At 43.6% G+C, this 18408-nt stretch overlaps 1 pseudogene; it reads right to left on the reverse strand.

The window, feature by feature from the left end:
• LOC134400436 (cathepsin K-like) overlaps nt 1–12367 on the reverse strand; it is a 72737-nt pseudogene extending 60370 nt beyond the window's left edge.
• Between the last annotated feature and the right edge of the window lie 6041 nt (nt 12368–18408).

Below are 18408 nucleotides of genomic sequence, written 5' to 3' on the forward strand. Positions count from 1 at the left end.
AGGGAACAGTAGATAAGGGAAGAAGGACTTTCTGGCACCAGCAAGGAGTGTGGTCCAATATGAAGCAATATGAGACCAGGTCCAAACCTGAAAGGGTTTGGGCTAACCTCATATTGGGTGAGCCTTTTCAAACAGAAGGGGTTCATATTCTGAACTCCTCTGATTTGAAGATCTCCTTCACTAACAAGAGGTGACAATAAGAATTCAGAAAGGTAGGAAGAGAACCAGAACAAACTCTACCATTAGGCAGGGTAGTTTGGTTCACCTCAGATGGGCAGATTTGTGGGTACCTTTAAATGGCTGCAAGTCCTCAGTTATTAAGTTTGAACATCATTTTATTTGTATCCCACCTGTTCATGCCACATCTTCCTTTGCCTATTGAAGATGGTAGAGCTAAAAGAAGACAGAATGACATTTTTATTTTGGGTGCCATTATACAGTGGAAGAAATTCCAGGCTACCAGGTTCTCTTGGCTCCTTCCAGACAATGTTCTGCATCAGATGTGACTGGTCACAAACACAATATGCCTTTATCTTCCTGTCAGGTCCCTCCCTATCAGGGCAGTGCAGATAACTATACGCCCATCTGTTTGTCCTGGCTGGGGTCATCATTATCTGTTCATTGGGATTTATGTGTTTATTTTTGCTGTCTCCCGTATCCCTTAGAGTCTGTTCATAAGTAAAAAGAAGGAATTGATGAAGAAAGTAAAAGAGGAGGAGGAGTGGTGAAGAACTCATACTTCTTAACATAATATGGGAAATGGGACATACCAAGATCATCCTTACTGTTCCCCCCACCCACCCAAAGAATACTACAGTAGCAAAGGCAATACGGAACATCATCTGAAGATCCTACATTGAATTTAAATACACTATTTGAATGCACTCGGATGATATACTGCTGAATGGGGGGAATGAATCTAAATGTGTCATGCAACACATGGAGACTGAAATCCTATTTTTAGTGACAATCCAAAAGCAATAACACAAAATGATTCATCACTTCCTATTGCACTTGGACAGCTGGCTGTGCACTTTAATCTATGCTAACTCAAGTGGGTTGCAAATTTCATGTACGGCCGCCATTGCTAGGTTCTCAGCATTGTGTAGCCATAATATTGATCTCATTAAACTTGATCATTTTTTTCTACAATAATGGAGTTGCTAAAATAAATATGTTTAAGAAATAAACTCCATTATTATATGGATGGATTTGCTCTGTTGAAGCATTAATAAACAATGTAAAGCCAGAAAGTCCCCAAGCATGTCATGTTTTTCTTGGGCACAAGGAACTTGGGGGATACATCACCCACTTTTAATTTGTAGGAAGATACAGCCATAGAAGGTGGTTCAAATACCAGGGGATGGGAGAGTTAGGTCCAAAGTTAGGTCACGTGATGTGTCCATGAGATCTGCATTTTAGACATTCCAAACCACATGAAACACAGGGGCAAAAGATATGCATCATTCTGTATCCACTGAGCATGCTCAGTCCTCGGGGAGGGGGGTGGTAAGGAAAGTTGCCTTCTTTGATTCTCCCACCAAAGAATGTTTATACTTCAGCAAACAAGATCCACCAAGCATGCTGATAACCCCCCTCTTGCTTTTAGGTGAGCCCATTTTGCCATCAATCTTGTTGGCACTCACCAGGTGAGTTTGCTATTAGGCAGAGTGTTGATTATTTTCTAACTTCTTCTTTTCCTAAGCTACTTTAAGGCTTTGTGTTAGTTAAAAATGAACCTTTTGGGTGCAGAAAAACAGCAGCACATTGAAAATCAGCATAAAGCAGAAATTCTTTACAAACAAAATTGAAATACCACAAAAGAGGTTTAGTGTTTTCCGACACAGTTCTGTTTCCTTAAAACTTTATAAGTCCAGTTTTAGCCATTTTGTCCTGCAGTACACAAATGCCATAAGGCATTAATATTAGGCACTGGACAAATCTCATTAAGCCATTAGGTCCCAATAGGGGGTAATTATATTTTTATCACAAGACAATCACAATTCTGAGGCAAAGAGAAGCACCCAGCTGTGTCTTTTGCCCTGGGGGCATCATTATTGCTTGATAATATCACCTGTGCAACTGTCTGGTTTCATTGCCCAATTAATTTTCCTCCATAGATTGTTCAATAAAATGCCCCCTACAGTAATTCCAAATGATTTAATGACTTTATGTCTTTTGGATTAACATGATGAGGTGTTGTAGGTCTTGAAAATTCACCTCCTGGATAGCTGGCCAATTTTCCTGTGCCTCAGTCTGTTGTTTCATATTGAGAGTACAGAGGGCACTTTTATGGCCATCAATTATCAGTAAAGCTCACCCACATGAATTTCCCTTCCTCCTAAAGATGCTGTGCTCAAAATTCAAAATTATATTTGGCGAAGTTGGAATGTTAGCTTTCATCCTTGGATATTTACATGAGCTAAGTTGTCAGGCAGGGAACAGATAGGGACATTTAGGACCAAATTAGATTAGTTGCAAGAAATGCATTCACCCATTTCAACAGCAGCGCAGGGAGGCCTAATCAGGATCAAGACCATGGTGTGCATGGTGAGGAAGGGGTTAACCTTTTCTACCCAAAACACAGTCCTAATGTCTCCCCCACAAAGTTGCTATTTGCCCCATAGGAATGTCAGCAGTGTATGGTAAGGATGTTGCAGGCATCTGGCTGTGGCTTGGGGCCCAGCGATTTCTCTTGGCTTGGCCCCTCTGGACATCAGTCCGCAGATCCCCATGCTTACCTGACTTGGTGCATGATGAGTCAGGCAAGCACAGGGATCCCTACTTCCTTGCTGAGCTGCCATTTTGCATAAAAATGGTGGTGCCTTTGTCGTAAAGAGAGATTTGCATAAATGGCAGCTGTAAAGGGGCCATTTATGCAAAATGACATGATATTTTAAAGAAGTGGTTGAATATTCAGCCCTCTTGGCACAGAAATGAGCTCCAGTTTGCCAGAAGCAAAGGCACAATTTAGACATTTTGCTACTTAAGGAGAAACATGTGGGAGAGCTCCAGAAGGTGACCAGAATGGCAGTTGAAACTTACTTTGATATTTCAAAGGCCTAGATCTCAACGGTATTGAGAAACATGTTTAGGGCAATGCCTAATGTAGTTCTATAAATCAAGATGGATGGGGTGTTTTCCTCCAAGGAGTGTGTGTGTAGAGTGGGAGGAGTCCCTCATCACACTTAGAACAAAGGGTGCTTCTGAGTAATTATAGCCAGTTGGGGTGAATGAGTCATATCTCCATACAGTGGAGGCTAGTGGCTCCAATTTCGTTCGGACTGTGTATCAATTCCAGGTTTCTGTAGAACCAGACAAAACTCTAAAGGAGATAAGTCCTATTCCTAAAATAGGTTCAGCACCCTGGATAGCTCCTTTAGAATTCTGGCTGGTTCTGACTGAAAGATACAATGGATTCACAGCCCTATTGAAACTGGAGCTCCCAGCCTCCACTGCTTCAGGAGTTGATTGCATAAGCCTTCTAAGATGGATTCAAAATGGGAAGTGGGAATCTCAAGCCAGTGCGCCTAACAGCTGGACTAGCAGACCTGTCACAAAAACCAACAACAGGGGGTTTCACATGACCCCCCTCCACATATCAAAATTGAATGGGACCACATTGGAAGTGGCACTACCTGTAAAATGATATATGTGTGTAAGACCCCACGTCAGGATGGGCCCTAGCCCAACCAGGGTTCTTCTTGCATGGAGGAGCTTTGTGGGCATAACATCAGTGTGCATCTGAACTGCCACTTCCTATGCCGAAGGCATGGGTGTGGCCGCTGGTCGCAGCAGTATGTAACATTGCCATTGGATGCATGGGGGAGAGCGCAGGGCTAGCCCCCATAGCACTGCAAATGCTTCCCATGCTCTTTCCACATGTAGGGAGGAAGTTCATGTGAACACACCCACCCCAGTATCGTTTATTCAGATACTAAATGCTAAGAACTAAGCGAAGTGTTTAGAAAACTCAAAATAGTCAATTTCATTTCTAAAAATAGTATTTGGACCATACGCTCCCTTTTTTTCTTTTTCTTTTTTAAGAAATGTGTAATTCTTAAGAATTCAATATTTTTTTTAGGTAGAAGAAGTTTTGTGAAGGAAACAAAGTCTTATTAAAGCTCATGAGCACAGTATTGGTTGTATCCAATGTTAGTCTAACTGAAATCCCATTCATTTGAATGGATGTACTCTATGGGCTCATCTACACCAAGAAGGATATTCCACTATGAAAGCAGTATGAAAGCGGTATATAAAAGGCAGGATCCACAGTACTGCTTCATAGTGGTATTGAAGTGCACTGACAACTGTTGGGGCCCATTGACACATACAATATACCGATTTCGTACCACTTTCATAGTGCTATATCCTGCTTGGTGTAGATGTGTCATGGGCCTCAATTGTTGTCAGTGCACTTCAGTACCACTGTAAAGCAGTAGTGTGGCTCCTGCCTTTTATACACTGCTTTCATAGTGGAATATCCTGCTTGGTATAGATGACCCCCATGTAGGACTAACATTCCATATAATCCCCAGTAACACACACACACATCAGGAGGGGTGTGTGGGTGGGTGTGGGTGTGAGTGGGTGTGGGTGGGTGTGAGAGAGATATCCTTAGATTTTTCCTTCTTTTCTCTCCTATATGGAGAAACAATGATGGACAAAACTGCAAATTATGAAGGAGGAAAATCATGGAGATTCAGAAAGTGTAAAAGGAAACGAGAGACTGACATGACAGCACATTTTCGTGCAGGATAACATTTTCTATTTAATAGAATGCTTCATCTGGGGATCTCAGCTGGAAATAGTCTATAGCATCTGTATGTTTAATTCATGTCTAATACTTCAAGAATACAGAAATTGAGTGACAAAATCCTGTATTAAGTTTCAGATGCAAGCCAGAGACAATATAAATGCCAAATGTCAGAGGAATGAAACGTTCCACCAACCACACTAAAAATATGAGTGTTTTCAGCTGGAGCACAATCCAGTGGGTGAGCAGGATTAAAGCTGTTGCTGTTCAGAAAGGATAAAGATAGTGAGGGAGGCGTACCAATCCCCCCCACCTCTAATAAAGGAGGGAGGAGACCTTGCTTCATCTTTGCAGGCCAAAGCTTCAAATCAAAGAGGAGGAGGAGGAGGTTTTGGAAATGGAAATGAAAGAGTACGGCATCATATTCATTTTTAACGGCCAATTCCTCGAATATGTAGCTTCCTATAGAAAGCTAGGGAAGCTTAACTTTGATCCTTATAGAGGATAGGAATAATGTAGGTTAATACACAAAACCAATCAAGCAAATGGATCTGTTTTAGAGTGGCATTGTTATACGTGATTCAAACTCTGCATACGTATTTGCTCTGAAACACAAGCACTTGAAAATCTACCCTGAAGATTACACAGTTGCTCACTGAATCCCAAACAAAACAGGGAAGCCATATATCAAAATAAAGCATAATACCCCTATGATATCAAATAGAATGGCATATAGTAAGCTATCTTATCCAACAACAGACATTTTGTCTACTCTGAGTAGCCAAGATCTCAACCAGATGTCCTTCATATCACCTGATACTTAGTCCTTTAAACTGGAGATGCCAGGGATTGAACCTGAGACCTTCTTCATTCGAAGCATGTAACCTTCCACTGAAGTATGGCCCTTCCCGTATATTTTCCAGCTCCCCTCAAAAGGAATGGTTGAGTGAACTATATGAAACAGGGATGCGTTTAGAAGAAGTGCTGCAGGCAAACCTATTTATGCATTTCAGGACAAAAACACGCAACTTCTCAGCTGTTCAGTCTTTGGTCTTTAGGATACCTAAGACTTATTGAAAGACCTCAGGTTAAGGATGAAAACAGGAAAGTCATGGTGAGATCGGATACTTCTCCCAGCAAAGCATAATTGGTGAGGAATTTAGGCATGTAATGCTTTAAGGTATGAATGATGCATCTCAGGTATGATGTATTCATGTCATGGGAGCAGAAGAATAGTAGTAATTCTTTCACCACACTTCCCTGGAAGATCTAAAAGAGAGACAGACAGAGAGAGAGAGAGAGAGAAATCATATAACTTGGTGGTTTAATCTGATCAGATGACACACTAAGCCATGATGGTTAAGTATTTTCAGCTAAACATTATGGCTTAGCGTGTTGTGTGAACCATGAGTTTGTGAGTTGCGGAATGTGGAGTGTGTAAATAACGAGGCGACACAAAATAGCTGGGTATAAAAACTGGGCCACATTTTATTAATGTATATATATCTGCAGAGGGATGAACCTAAGCGGACATCAGAACTTCAGCGGCCAAGAGCCGCTACCAGCTAGGGCGAGCTATTCCTGGCCTTTGGGTGGCGGCAGTCTTGTCGCCACCCACTGGCTCCCCCTTTTGGGGTGGGAGACCTTTCCGGTGTCACTCCTCCCCGTGACGCTAGCCTCCGGGTGAGTGAGAAAGGTCGGCCTCAAGGGTAACCCTTATCTCGCCAGCTGGGCCGCTAGGTTCGCAGCTGGTGAGCCTCAGGCGTTTACCCCTCACCGTTAGGTGCCTTGGAATGCTCACCAATCCTCGTGATGTGAAGATGTCCGCTTCCCTGCCAACAAATGTGACCAAATTGGATAATTAAATTGAAATAACCAATCAACTTATTTAATACTGCCCGCCTGTCTTGCAGTGTGAAGTAGGCGAAAAAACTCACTACCTTAACAGTAGGTTTTGAGTAAAAAATTCCTACTTGGTCTCCTAATGACAACCAGATAACCCACACTGCCTACAGGGAAGGGAGGGAGGGAGCTGCTTTTTCGAAGAAGGGCGAGGGAGCGGGTGAGCGCCCATTTATAGGCTCCCCTCTCCTCGCCCAGTGGCGCCACGTGAGGCTCACCAATGGGTGACCTCCACGCCTCTTAATCACCCCCACCCGCAACAGCCCTACCACGCCCAAGCTTTGCTGGGCGTTGGTTTAAGGCACTTGCGGAATGTGGAGTGTGTAAATAACGAGGCGACACAAAATAGCTGGGTATAAAAACTGGGCCACATTTTATTAATGTATATATATCTGCAGAGGGATGAACCTAAGCGGACATCAGAACTTCAGCGGCCAAGAGCCGCTACCAGCTAGGGCGAGCTATTCCTGGCCTTTGGGTGGCGGCAGTCTTGTCGCCACCCACTGGCTCCCCCTTTTGGGGTGGGAGACCTTTCCGGTGTCACTCCTCCCCGTGACGCTAGCCTCCGGGTGAGTGAGAAAGGTCGGCCTCAAGGGTAACCCTTATCTCGCCAGCTGGGCCGCTAGGTTCGCAGCTGGTGAGCCTCAGGCGTTTACCCCTCACCGTTAGGTGCCTTGGAATGCTCACCAATCCTCGTGATGTGAAGATGTCCGCTTCCCTGCCACAGGGGAGACAAGCCTAAGGCTTAGTCGAATCCCCCCACCTATGCAGAATTATCTCCTGCAAACCCCTCTGCAGATCCAACAGAAATAAGTCATTGCCGAGGTCCGATAGGTGTACCCCGTCACTCCTGTACAGCTCCCTCCGGGATTTAATAATTGATGGATGTTGGATGCTAACATCCCCATGTTTTAAAAGGTGTTTATAAATTTCACTATTTACTTTTTGGCTGGCCCGATCCAAAGCTCTAGGATTGCGGCCAGCCCTCCAATTTTGTCTGGGAATAATGCAGGACCACAAGATAAGAATCCCTGGCCAACGTTGCCGTATCAACTGAAAATCTGCAATAGCTTGCAGGATCAGAGCCTTTCCAGTCAGCACACCCATATCATTTCCTCCAAGGTGTATCAACAACACCTGAGGGGGAGGAAAAGCAACTCGTGGTTGAAACAACATTGAAGGGAGGTGCTCCCAACGCATGCCCCGCTTGCCCATCCACTGGACATGGGCAATTCGACTCAAACCCAGCTGAGTTCCAACGGCTGTACTGGATGCCCTCCTTCCGGCCCAGAAGACGTAACTGTGGCCGCAAATTAGAACACGTACCGGGGCTTGGCCTGCCCTCAGATCTAAAAGTAAACATAACAAAATCAAAATATGCCAGCACCTCACCTATTGGGGCAATTGGCGCACATACGCTTTGTATGCCTGCGATCGCCACCTGCCTACGGCTTGAATCTTGTGGGCTGTAAAACCAATTGCAGATGCAGTTGAGGCAGCCCCAATTCTAAATGAATGGGTTCCAAATTTGTGGTGCCCTAGACCTAAAACTGTCAAGGCCTTTTTAGTTACTGCCCAGAATTGAAATTTAGTTAAAGGGGCAGAGTCTTGATGACAAAACAATGGGCCCGGGGCAGTTCCCCGAAGTGCCATGAAATCATTCAAAGCTTGTACTGGGCATAACTCTTTCTTGGTAGATGGGTAAAGGGACACTACCTGTCCTCTCCCTAATTGGTCGGTTTTGGATCGTCTCAATGTGATGCGTATTTCCTGTGGTAGTAACTGCAAGTCACTGACCATCAAAGCCCTACCTGAATGATCACGTTTTGATGCCACTACCAGCTCTGAGATTCTGAAAGCTCCAAAAAAGGCCGTTAGTGCAGCCGCATGAAAAAGGGAAACCTCAAATGGTGATGAACACATGGCATGCCATTGCGCACCCAGCCCCATCAAAATATCGGGTGAGAGTGGGCACCTAGTATCCGGGGCGGATGGTGTGGCCCTGGCCCACCCCCGTAAGGACCTCCTAATACGGAAGTCAGAAGAATTATCAGGCAGTCCCCGGCACTTAGCCAGAAAGGCGAGGGCCGCTAGCTTACCCCCGATGGTCCTGGGGGCTAAACCTTTCTTCCTCCCTGTCACACAAAACTGAAGTAGGTGATCCACAGGGATAGGCCAAACCTGCGGGAGTTGCATGTTGTCCCGAAATAGGTGAAACTCACTACTTGCTTTTTTGTATGCTGCCCTGGTGCTAGGTGCGAGCGACTGCCACATGGCTGTTTCTATCTCCAGTTGCCAATCTCCCATAACTTCTTCGGCATGACCTCCGGTGTTAATCTTGCCCAAGGGGCCAGTTCCCGAAATTTCTGAACCTGCTGACGCGATAATGCGTCAGCAATGGGGTTATCGAGGCCCGGGACGTGACGGGCCTTGAAAAGTATATTGTGCTGGAGACAATGTAAAGTAAATGCTCTTACTAAATCCATAACTCTTGGGTTCTGGGATGATAAGGAATTGATAACATGGACCGTGGCTTGATTATCGCACCAAAATTGTACGACAGAATTAGACAATTCCTTGGCCCATAAATGTGTAGCCACATATATTGGAAAGAACTCCAAGTAGGTTAAATCTCTAGCAATAGCTGATGAACGCCATTCATCAGGCCAAACCTCAGCGCACCAACGGTCCCTCCAAATGACCCCAAAACCCACCTGTCCTGCTGCATCAGAATAAATTTGCATGTCTGCCTCCAAGAGTAATTGTTTCCTCCAGAAAGAGACTCCATTAAATGCTTCCAAAAAGGAAAGCCAAACATTCAAGTCATCACGTATGGTTTGAGTAATTCTAACGTGATGATGCGGGCAGGTCAAGCCCTTCATGGCGTAGCAAAGGCGCCTAGAAAAGGCCCTTCCAGGGGCTACCACTCTGCAGGCGAAATTTACGTGCCCCACCAATTCCTGCAATTGACGTAGGGTAATTTTTCGGGAGTCACGCACAGCGACCAGCCTGTCGCGCAAGGCAATTAACTTATCTTGTGGCAGCCTGGAACATTGCTGGACAGAGTCCAATTCAATGCCCAAGTATGTAAGGGAAGTAAGTGGACCTTCGGTCTTTTCATGTGCCAACGGCACGCCCACCTCCTCTGAGAGTTGATGGAACTCTCGCATGAGGTATTCGCATTGCCTTGAATTTGCTGGCCCAGAAAAGAAGAAGTCATCTAAATAATGGGTGGAATCTTCTAAGCCAGTCCGATCCTGCAAGGCCCACTCTAAGAACGAGCTGAACCTTTCAAACATGGCGCACGAGGTTGATAGTCCCATTGGTAAACTTTTATCGAAATAATATTGACCCTGGAACTGGAACCCTAAAAGATCAAAATCTGCTGGATTGATGGGCATAATGCGAAAGGCAGATTTAATATCGCACTTACCCATCAATGCCCCAGGCCCGTTTCCCCGGACAATTTCCACTGCCCGGTCAAAAGGGGCATAATGTACTGAGCAGAGGTGGTCAGGAATAGAGTCATTCACAGATTTTCCTCTAGGGGCCGACAGATTATGAATTAATCTGTAGTCGCCTGATGTCTTCTTGGGCACAATGCCCAGAGGTGATACCCGCAGATTGGGGATGGGAGGAACTGAAAATGGGCCTGCAACCCTCCCAGCTTCCACTTCTTTTTGAATTTTAGATCTAACCAATTGTTCAAACTCAAAGATTGACTTCTGATTTCTGGAAAAAGAAGGTTCACGAATCCCTTGAAAAGGGATTCTAAAACCCTCTCTGAAACCTGCTTCTAAATATATTGCATCACTGTGTTTTGGGTATCTATTAAGCAGCTGGCATAGCTGCTCAATTTTGATTGGGCTGGGTCCCTTTTGGAGGAGGCTGTTGGCTACCAGGTTTCCGGTTACCTTGATTGTCTCTGGGATTGCCCCTTCCACCCCTGGTTCTAGTACAGTTTGTAACCGGGTGATGCCCCCCACATTTTGGGCATTCATGTCTGTATCGGCATTGAGAGCGTGTACATGCGCCACGGGAGGTGTACTCCCAACACAGCAGGCGGTTTTGAACCCCTTGACCCGCATTCCCCGACACCGAGGAAGCGGGCTGCTGCTTGGCGAGGAGATGACCACTGTCTGCTCTATCTCTATCTATCTTGGTAGGAGTCATGAACTGCAGCCAGAGATCATGATCCTTCCTATCCCAACGCAGGGAGTGGTCAATTGCTGCCCGCATGCGAAAAGATGTATCATATGCGAGCCAAGCCCCGCCCTCATATTCTGTGTATGCTCTAAATATCATGTCTAAATATTTAGTCATGATACAACCACGGTCAGGGAATCTCTGTTGTACTACTCCCATGTAGATCAAAAAACCAGGAAGCCAGTTCCCCCATGTCCTGGCCACTTTCTTGCGCCTAGCCCTATCATAGTCCCTATCCCCTGACTTATCCTTATCCTTAACATCCGGTTCCCTGAACAGGAGAGAGAAAACATCTACAAATTCTCCCCGAATGATCTTATCCCTAGTTGCAGGCAACAAATGAAAACCTAAAGGAGAAGTTGTGCTTCCTGTTGGAATGGCATCTCCATCAATTCCTGCATAGGGATCCTTAGTTGTGAGGGTAATTGTGCCAGTAGTGGTGACTGCTGCCCCTGCCGGGCCCTGCCATACAGCTGCACATGCCACTGCAGTGGTTGTTGCTGATTGCGTGGCCACATCCCTAGAAGGAGTGGTGTTGTTTCCCACCGCAACCCTTGAACTGTTTTCAGTGGTTCCTGATTCTGTAGTGATAGAGGAGCCTGTCTCCACAGTCTGCGTGACACTAGGCTCCTTATTTGGTGAAGGTTCTGTATTCTGGGCTAACTGTGTAACTGGGGTCAATTCTGGTGTAGGCTGGATGGTTACTGTAGTAGGGGTTTGAGTAAGGTTTGGCGTAACTGCTTGTGTATTTGATGCAAGTGGGGCTGGTTGGCTTGTACGACCTGTCCCACCTTGCATCCCCTGCCAACCAGGGCTCATGAACCACGGACACCAAGCCCAGGGTGGCATGGAGGCCCAGGGCTGATTTGTGTTCTGAGTGCTGCTAGACTCACCTGACATCAATGGAGGCCATGTACCCGGAGGTGGCTGAGTAGCAATGGTGGCAGGAGGATTGTCTGGTATGCCAGGAAGAGGTTGAGTCTGGTTGTTCACAGAGCCATCTTGTCCTGATGTTAACTCTGGTCCTGGGGGGGTGTGACTGGATGAAGCCTCGATGGCATCGAGCCTTGCTGCAACAGATGCCCACATACTTTCATGAGTCTGTCGCCTTGTATGAGGGCGCCCAGATCCTCCCGCCCCTGATGAACTCATTATAGTGTCGGGTGGAGGGATAATGCCTCTCTCTAGTTCAGCAGCTTGTAGCCGTGCCATGAATGCTGCGATATCGGGCCGCTCACCCTCATCTGAAGATGAATCGTGCCTGGGGCGAGGACGTTTTACTGGAGGTTGTGGGGCTTTTCCTTTGCCTTTCTTCCCTCCCAATCCTTTCTTGGGTGGCATTTTAAAAGGCTAATCAACTACTAAAGGTTTCTATAAATTAGATATTATCTATCACCAATTAATATATTTCCCCACTCAATAAAGAGATTAATTGAAAACTAATTATGGAAACTTTCCAATTTGGTCTCCCATCCAAACACAAACCAGACCTGGCCCTGCTTAGCTTCAGCAAAGTGGCTGGCTCCTATGCATTCAGGCAATTCCCTGTGACTCTTTTTAGCTTACTGTGCTTAGAAGTGAAATCATAACAGGGAACCAGAAGGGGGGGGGGCTAGAGAACTGAGTGTTCTAGTACAGCTAAACCAGAGAGGAGAGAGAGAAAGAGAGGAGAGAGGCCCACCAGTACTTTCCCCTTTAATGCCCTGCAAGGCAACTAAATTATGAAGCCAGATAGGACAAGTTTGGCCACTAATGATCCCTCCCTGCTCCTAGAGCCTATAAGGGCTGAATGCGCGCGGGGGGGGGGGAAGCAAGCCACCCACTCCTATCCCTGATCTCTGCAAATGAGGTTGAATGCCAGAAGGCGCTGCTGCACAGCGTCCTTCTCCGCTCAGTCGAGCGCGTGCCTGCCCCTGCCTATCAGGGCTTCAACCCTTGAGGGGAGGTCAAGCAGGTTGCCGCTGCTCGGGGTTCTGGGCACCAGGCTGCGCTGCGCTGCGGCGCGCCGAGCACAGGAAGAAGAGGCCCAGCTAGGCCAAGCCTCGCTGTTGCTGCTGCCTTGCGTCCCGTCCTGCACTGTTACGGGCGCGGCAAAATAGGCCTCGTGATCAGCGTCCTGCTCCGTTGGGCTGAGCCGAGGCAGCTGGGCGCGACAGCCAAGCGGGAACTGCGAGGGAGGAAGAGGTCTCCCTCTTCCCGAAGGTAAGAGAAAGGAGCTCGTCTCCCGCCCCGAGCGGGCACGGGAAAGGTATCCCTACCCCCCAACCAATCAAAACAGGTGCCCTGTTTTAAGCAGGGTGTGTGTGTGTGCAAATTGGTGTTTTGGGGCCACAAGGGTGATGCCGAAATGCGGGGAGGGCCAGCCGGTCCTCCCCCCAAACCTGAGCCCGGATGGGCTGACGAACTACTCCTGTGGTGAGATGCTCCTCGTGCGAGAGCGTCGCTCCCTCGCTCGCTGCTGGCGATGCTCCAAACCTCGCCAGCTGCTTTTTCGAAGAAGGGCGAGGGAGCGGGTGAGCGCCCATTTATAGGCTCCCCTCTCCTCGCCCAGTGGCGCCACGTGAGGCTCACCAATGGGTGACCTCCACGCCTCTTAATCACCCCCACCCGCAACAGCCCTACCACGCCCAAGCTTTGCTGGGCGTTGGTTTAAGGCACTTGTGTGAACTTTTACTAACCATGGTGGCTACATAATTATGGTTTAAAACATGGTCACTAATCATTTGCTGCAAAAGGGTTAGTGGCCTAACCATGATTTAGTGTGTGGTTATTATTTTAATAATAACCATTATTTTAATATCTACCAACATACTCCATGAGATTATAACAAAGAGTAGCTTTACACAGGGATTTAAATACAAATATTTAAGGATCGCCTGACCCTCTATACCCTTGCCCAGTCACTGTGGTCTTCAGGAGAAGCACTCTGGGTGGTGCTGCATGCTCTAATAGACCAGCCCATAGCTACAAAGAACAGAACTTTTGGTGTTGAAGCTCCTGCTCTGCGGAATTCCCATCACATTAACATTAAGCAGGAATAGTTTTGAATTTTAGGCACCTGCTCAAGATATATGTACTTTTTTATTCATGCATTCACTGAAGTGTGATCCAGCTTTATTTATTTATTTTTATTTATTGTATTTCTATACCACCTGATAGCTGAAGCTCTCTGGGCAGTTTCACAAAAGTTAAAACCATCAGATATGAACCAAAATAGAAAACAAACAATAGTATAAAAACACAATATAAAAATATAATATAAAAGCACAACCATGGTAAAACAAAGCAGCAATGCAGAGATATATTTAAATACAAATTTAAAATACAGATTTAAAAAAGCAATGTTAAAAAACTAAGATGATAAACTGTTAAAATACTGGGCAAATAAAAAGATTATATTGATGGATAGCGGTTGGTCAGAGGTGGGGAGCCTGGCTATTCCTATTATTCTCCAGTTCATAAATCTTATTCCAGAATAGATTACATTTTTGTCTCAAAAGATTTGGCAACCAAGGTATGTAAAATGGAATTAGGGGTAATTAAAGTAACAGATCACGCAATAATAAGTTTAGATTTTACAATTAAAAGAGATTATAGAGAAGTGAAAAGGTGGAAGCTGAATACTAGGATTTTAAAATATGACCTGGTTGTGGAGAAAATGCAGAAGGAATTATCAGAAATCTGGGAAATCAACGAAAAGGGAGGAACATCAACGTCAATGGTGTGGGATACAATGAAAGCTGTGACTAGAGGGATATGTACTAGAGAAATGTGTACTTTAAAGAGACAACAAGCTGCAAATGAAAAAAGTTAGAGGAGGAAATTAAGAAGTTGGAGAAAGAATATTTACAAAGTAGGAATAAACAAATATTAATACAAGTGCAAGCAAAGAAAAAGGAATTAGAAAATTTAAATTTGGAAGAAGTACAGAAAAACCTAATCTATTTGAAAAGAGAGTTTTTTGTAAACAGCTTGCGAGGCTCACACAAAAAGAAAAATCTAAGAATTCAATTGGAATAATAAAAGATCAGAGGGGGAAATTATGTTGTACTAAGAAAGGGAAAATAAAAGTATTTCAGGAATTTTATCAAGAGTTGTATAAAAGAAGGGATGTAAATAAGATGAGGATAGAGGAATATATAGATAGAAATATAAGAGGGGTTTGATAAAGGAGGACAGAGAATTAATGGAAAGGGCTATATCGCAAAGTGAAATAGAGGAAGCTATTGAGAAATTGAAAGGGGGTAAATCTCCCGGTTTAGATGGGTTGGGATCTGAGTATTATAAAACTTTTTAAAAAATGTTGGTACCAAAATTATTGAGATTATATAATGGAATAATAGGAGGTGAGAAGATACCGCCATCTTGGGATCAATCATTAATTATTTTAATTCCAAAAGCAGATAAGGATTTGACAATCCCCGATTCTTATCGTCCTATATCTTTAATAAATCAGGACGCGAAAATGTTCTCATCTATTTTGGCAAGGAGGATGAATACTTTCATAGGGAATTATATTGGAGAGGATCAGTGTGGTTTTGTTGCAGGGAGACAAATGCATAATTTAGTTGGAAGAGTTATAAACATGACGCAGGAGGTAAAGAAATCAAAGATAAAAGCGGGAATAATAGCGCTGGACATATTTAAGGCGTTTGATTGTGTGAGCTGGCAAGCACTAAAAAGAGTGATAATAAGAATGGGATTTGGAGATAGATTTAAAGGTGTAATAGAACAATTATACTCTCAAAGCACAGCTTCAATTGTAATAAATGACGGGATTACAGAAAGGATACATCTGGCCAGAGGAACTAGGCAAGGGTGCCCACTCTCGCCGGTCCTATTTGTACTGGTTATGGAATTATTGGCAAATGTGATAAGGGAGGATGGGATTATAGAAGGAGTAGGTTTGAAAAAGGAAATAAAATTACATATGTTTGCAGATGATACTTTGTTAACCGTTAAGGATCCACTTGAGATAATGGGAAGAATTAAACAACATTTGAAAGAATTTGAAGAAGTTACGGGATTAAGAATAAATTGGGTAAAATCAGAAATGGTGACATTTAACTACACAAAAAAAGAAGTGAAAGACTGGGAAGGAAAGGAAGAGAAAATGAGAGTTAAAGAACAAATTAAATATTTGGGAATTAAAATAACTAAAAATTTAGAGGATTTAGAAAAGGAGAATTTATATAAGTTGAAAAAAGATATTATAGATAAAATAGAAAAATACAAAAGGTTAAATTTATCGTGGTTTGGGAGGACAGCTTTAGTTAAAATGAAAATTTTATCTAAGCTTAATTTTGTATTTAGAATGTTACCAATTAGAATATCAGAAAAAGAGATAAAAAGTTGGCAGAATATGTTAAATAATTATTGTAATGGAGGTAGGAAAGCGAGAATAAATAAAAAGTGGTGGTACTTAGCACAGAAGAAAGGAGGATTGGGAATCCCCAATATAAAGGCATATTATACAGCCAATAGGTTAAGACACATAGTAGAAGGAATTATAGGAGTAGGGGAATTAGGTTGGTTGGAGGACGGGGTAAGAAAAGATAGAGAGTGGCAATTGGAAAATATATTTTTCAGAGAAGATAGTAAAAAGAGGGGGGAAGAAATAGGAAACCCTCTTTTGAAAAAGCATTGGGAAATTTGGTGATTATATAAAAAGGAGTTATTTTCGAGTATATCTCCGTTAACACCTGTGATAATGTTAAGGAATTTTCCTGGGAATTTAAAAGAGAGATTGAGTAAAATTTTAATAGAGAAAAAAATAATGAGGTTAAAAGATTGGTTAAGAGAGACGAATATTGGTAGGAAATTAGAAGAGGTGTTTAAGGGGGAGAACTTAACTTGGTTAAATTATCGGCAGTTAGAGCAATGGACAAAAAAATGGGTAAGAGATAATGGGGAGTGTAGTAAAATGACGAAATTTGAAGATTTGATTTTAAGGAAAGAAATTGAGAAAGGAGAAAATAAAAGGATAAACGGTTTAACAAGTGAAATATATAGAATATTGGTTGAAAAGGGAGAGATAGGGGAAATGGGGAAGATGGTATGGGAAACTGATCTGAGAGTGCAGATAGGGCAGCAGAGTTGGGAGGGAATATGGAGACAAAGAGTGTTGAGAAACATGTCTGTGAGAATAAAAGAAAATTATTATAAAATTGTATGGAGGTGGTATCTGACCCCGGTGAGACTAAACAGAATAAATAAGACGAATTCAGCAAATTGTTGGAGAGGATGTGGAGGGAAAGGAACGTATTTACATATGTGGTGGGAATGCGAATTTGTGCAAAAATTGTGGAAAATGGTGTTTATTGAGATAAAAAAAAATGTGGGAATAGAGATGGAAGAGACACCTACAGTGGCATTACTATCACTATATGGCAATTTAAAGTGTAACAAAGAGATTAAAGAATTGATAACAAATTTGTTGACAGCAGCAAGGTTAATCATATCTAGGAACTGGAAGGTGCAGGGAAAGTATCATATAGAAGAGTGGTATAAGGAAATATGGGATATAGCTATTAATGATAAACTGACATGTAATATAAGGTTAAGAAAAGGTATAACAAATGTAAATGAATTTGAGGGAATTTGGAAACAGTTCCTAGAATATGTATTCTCTAAGGGGGGTGGGAAATCACCACCAGAAGAAACAATGAGATTTTGGAAGCAGGAATAGATCCCGAAGGGTGGTGGGGTGCATTTATGATATGTTATGTGATTATGGAAAATTAGATAAGTATAATTTGGAATTATAAGCAATTTATGTTTGTTTATTTTTTCTTATGTGTTAACTGTATTATGTGGTTGTATTTTAAGATGTGAAATTACTAATAAAAAATATTAAAAATAAATAAATAAATAAATAAAAGCATTCTCTACAAGGGAAAGCTGTCGATTTTATAACTAGCCTGAGCTGGTTTCTGCAGGTTTCTCTTCACAGAGCTAGGAAGGCTTTGACTGGAAATGTTAGCCTACCAGAGATCATCAGAGCTGAATTTGAGAGAGGGTTTAGCCCACAGTTCAGCTCTGGAAACTGTTGTGAAAGTTAGGGCTATGCCATAGAACTTGTAATAATAAAGAGAGTGCTTCAGGAAAAAAAATACCGGGCAAATAAAATGGTCTTCACCTGGCGTCGAAAAGAGTATAGTGTAGGTGCCAGGTGAACCTCTCTAGGGAGCTCATTCCACAGCCGGGGTGCCACAGCAGAGAAAGCCCTCTTCCTGGTAGCCACCTGCCTCACTTCCTTTGGCAAAAGCTCACAGAGAATGACCCCTGAGGATGATCTTACATATGGGAGGAGGCGTTCCTTCAGATAGCCTGGCCCCAAGCAGTTTAGGGCTTTGAATGTTACTACCAGCACTTTGAGTTGGGCAAGGACCAGTGAAGCTGGAAAAGGACTGGCATAATGTGGTCTCGTTGGCCAGTCCTTGTTAACAGTTTTGTACCAGCTGAAGTTTCCAGAACGTTTTCAAAGGCAGCCCCACATATAACCCATTGCAGTATATGTATATTAGTTCTAATGATCATGTGAT

The sequence above is a fragment of the Elgaria multicarinata genome, chromosome 6 (assembly GCF_023053635.1).
Source record: "Elgaria multicarinata webbii isolate HBS135686 ecotype San Diego chromosome 6, rElgMul1.1.pri, whole genome shotgun sequence".
Taxonomy (NCBI): domain Eukaryota; kingdom Metazoa; phylum Chordata; class Lepidosauria; order Squamata; family Anguidae; genus Elgaria; species Elgaria multicarinata.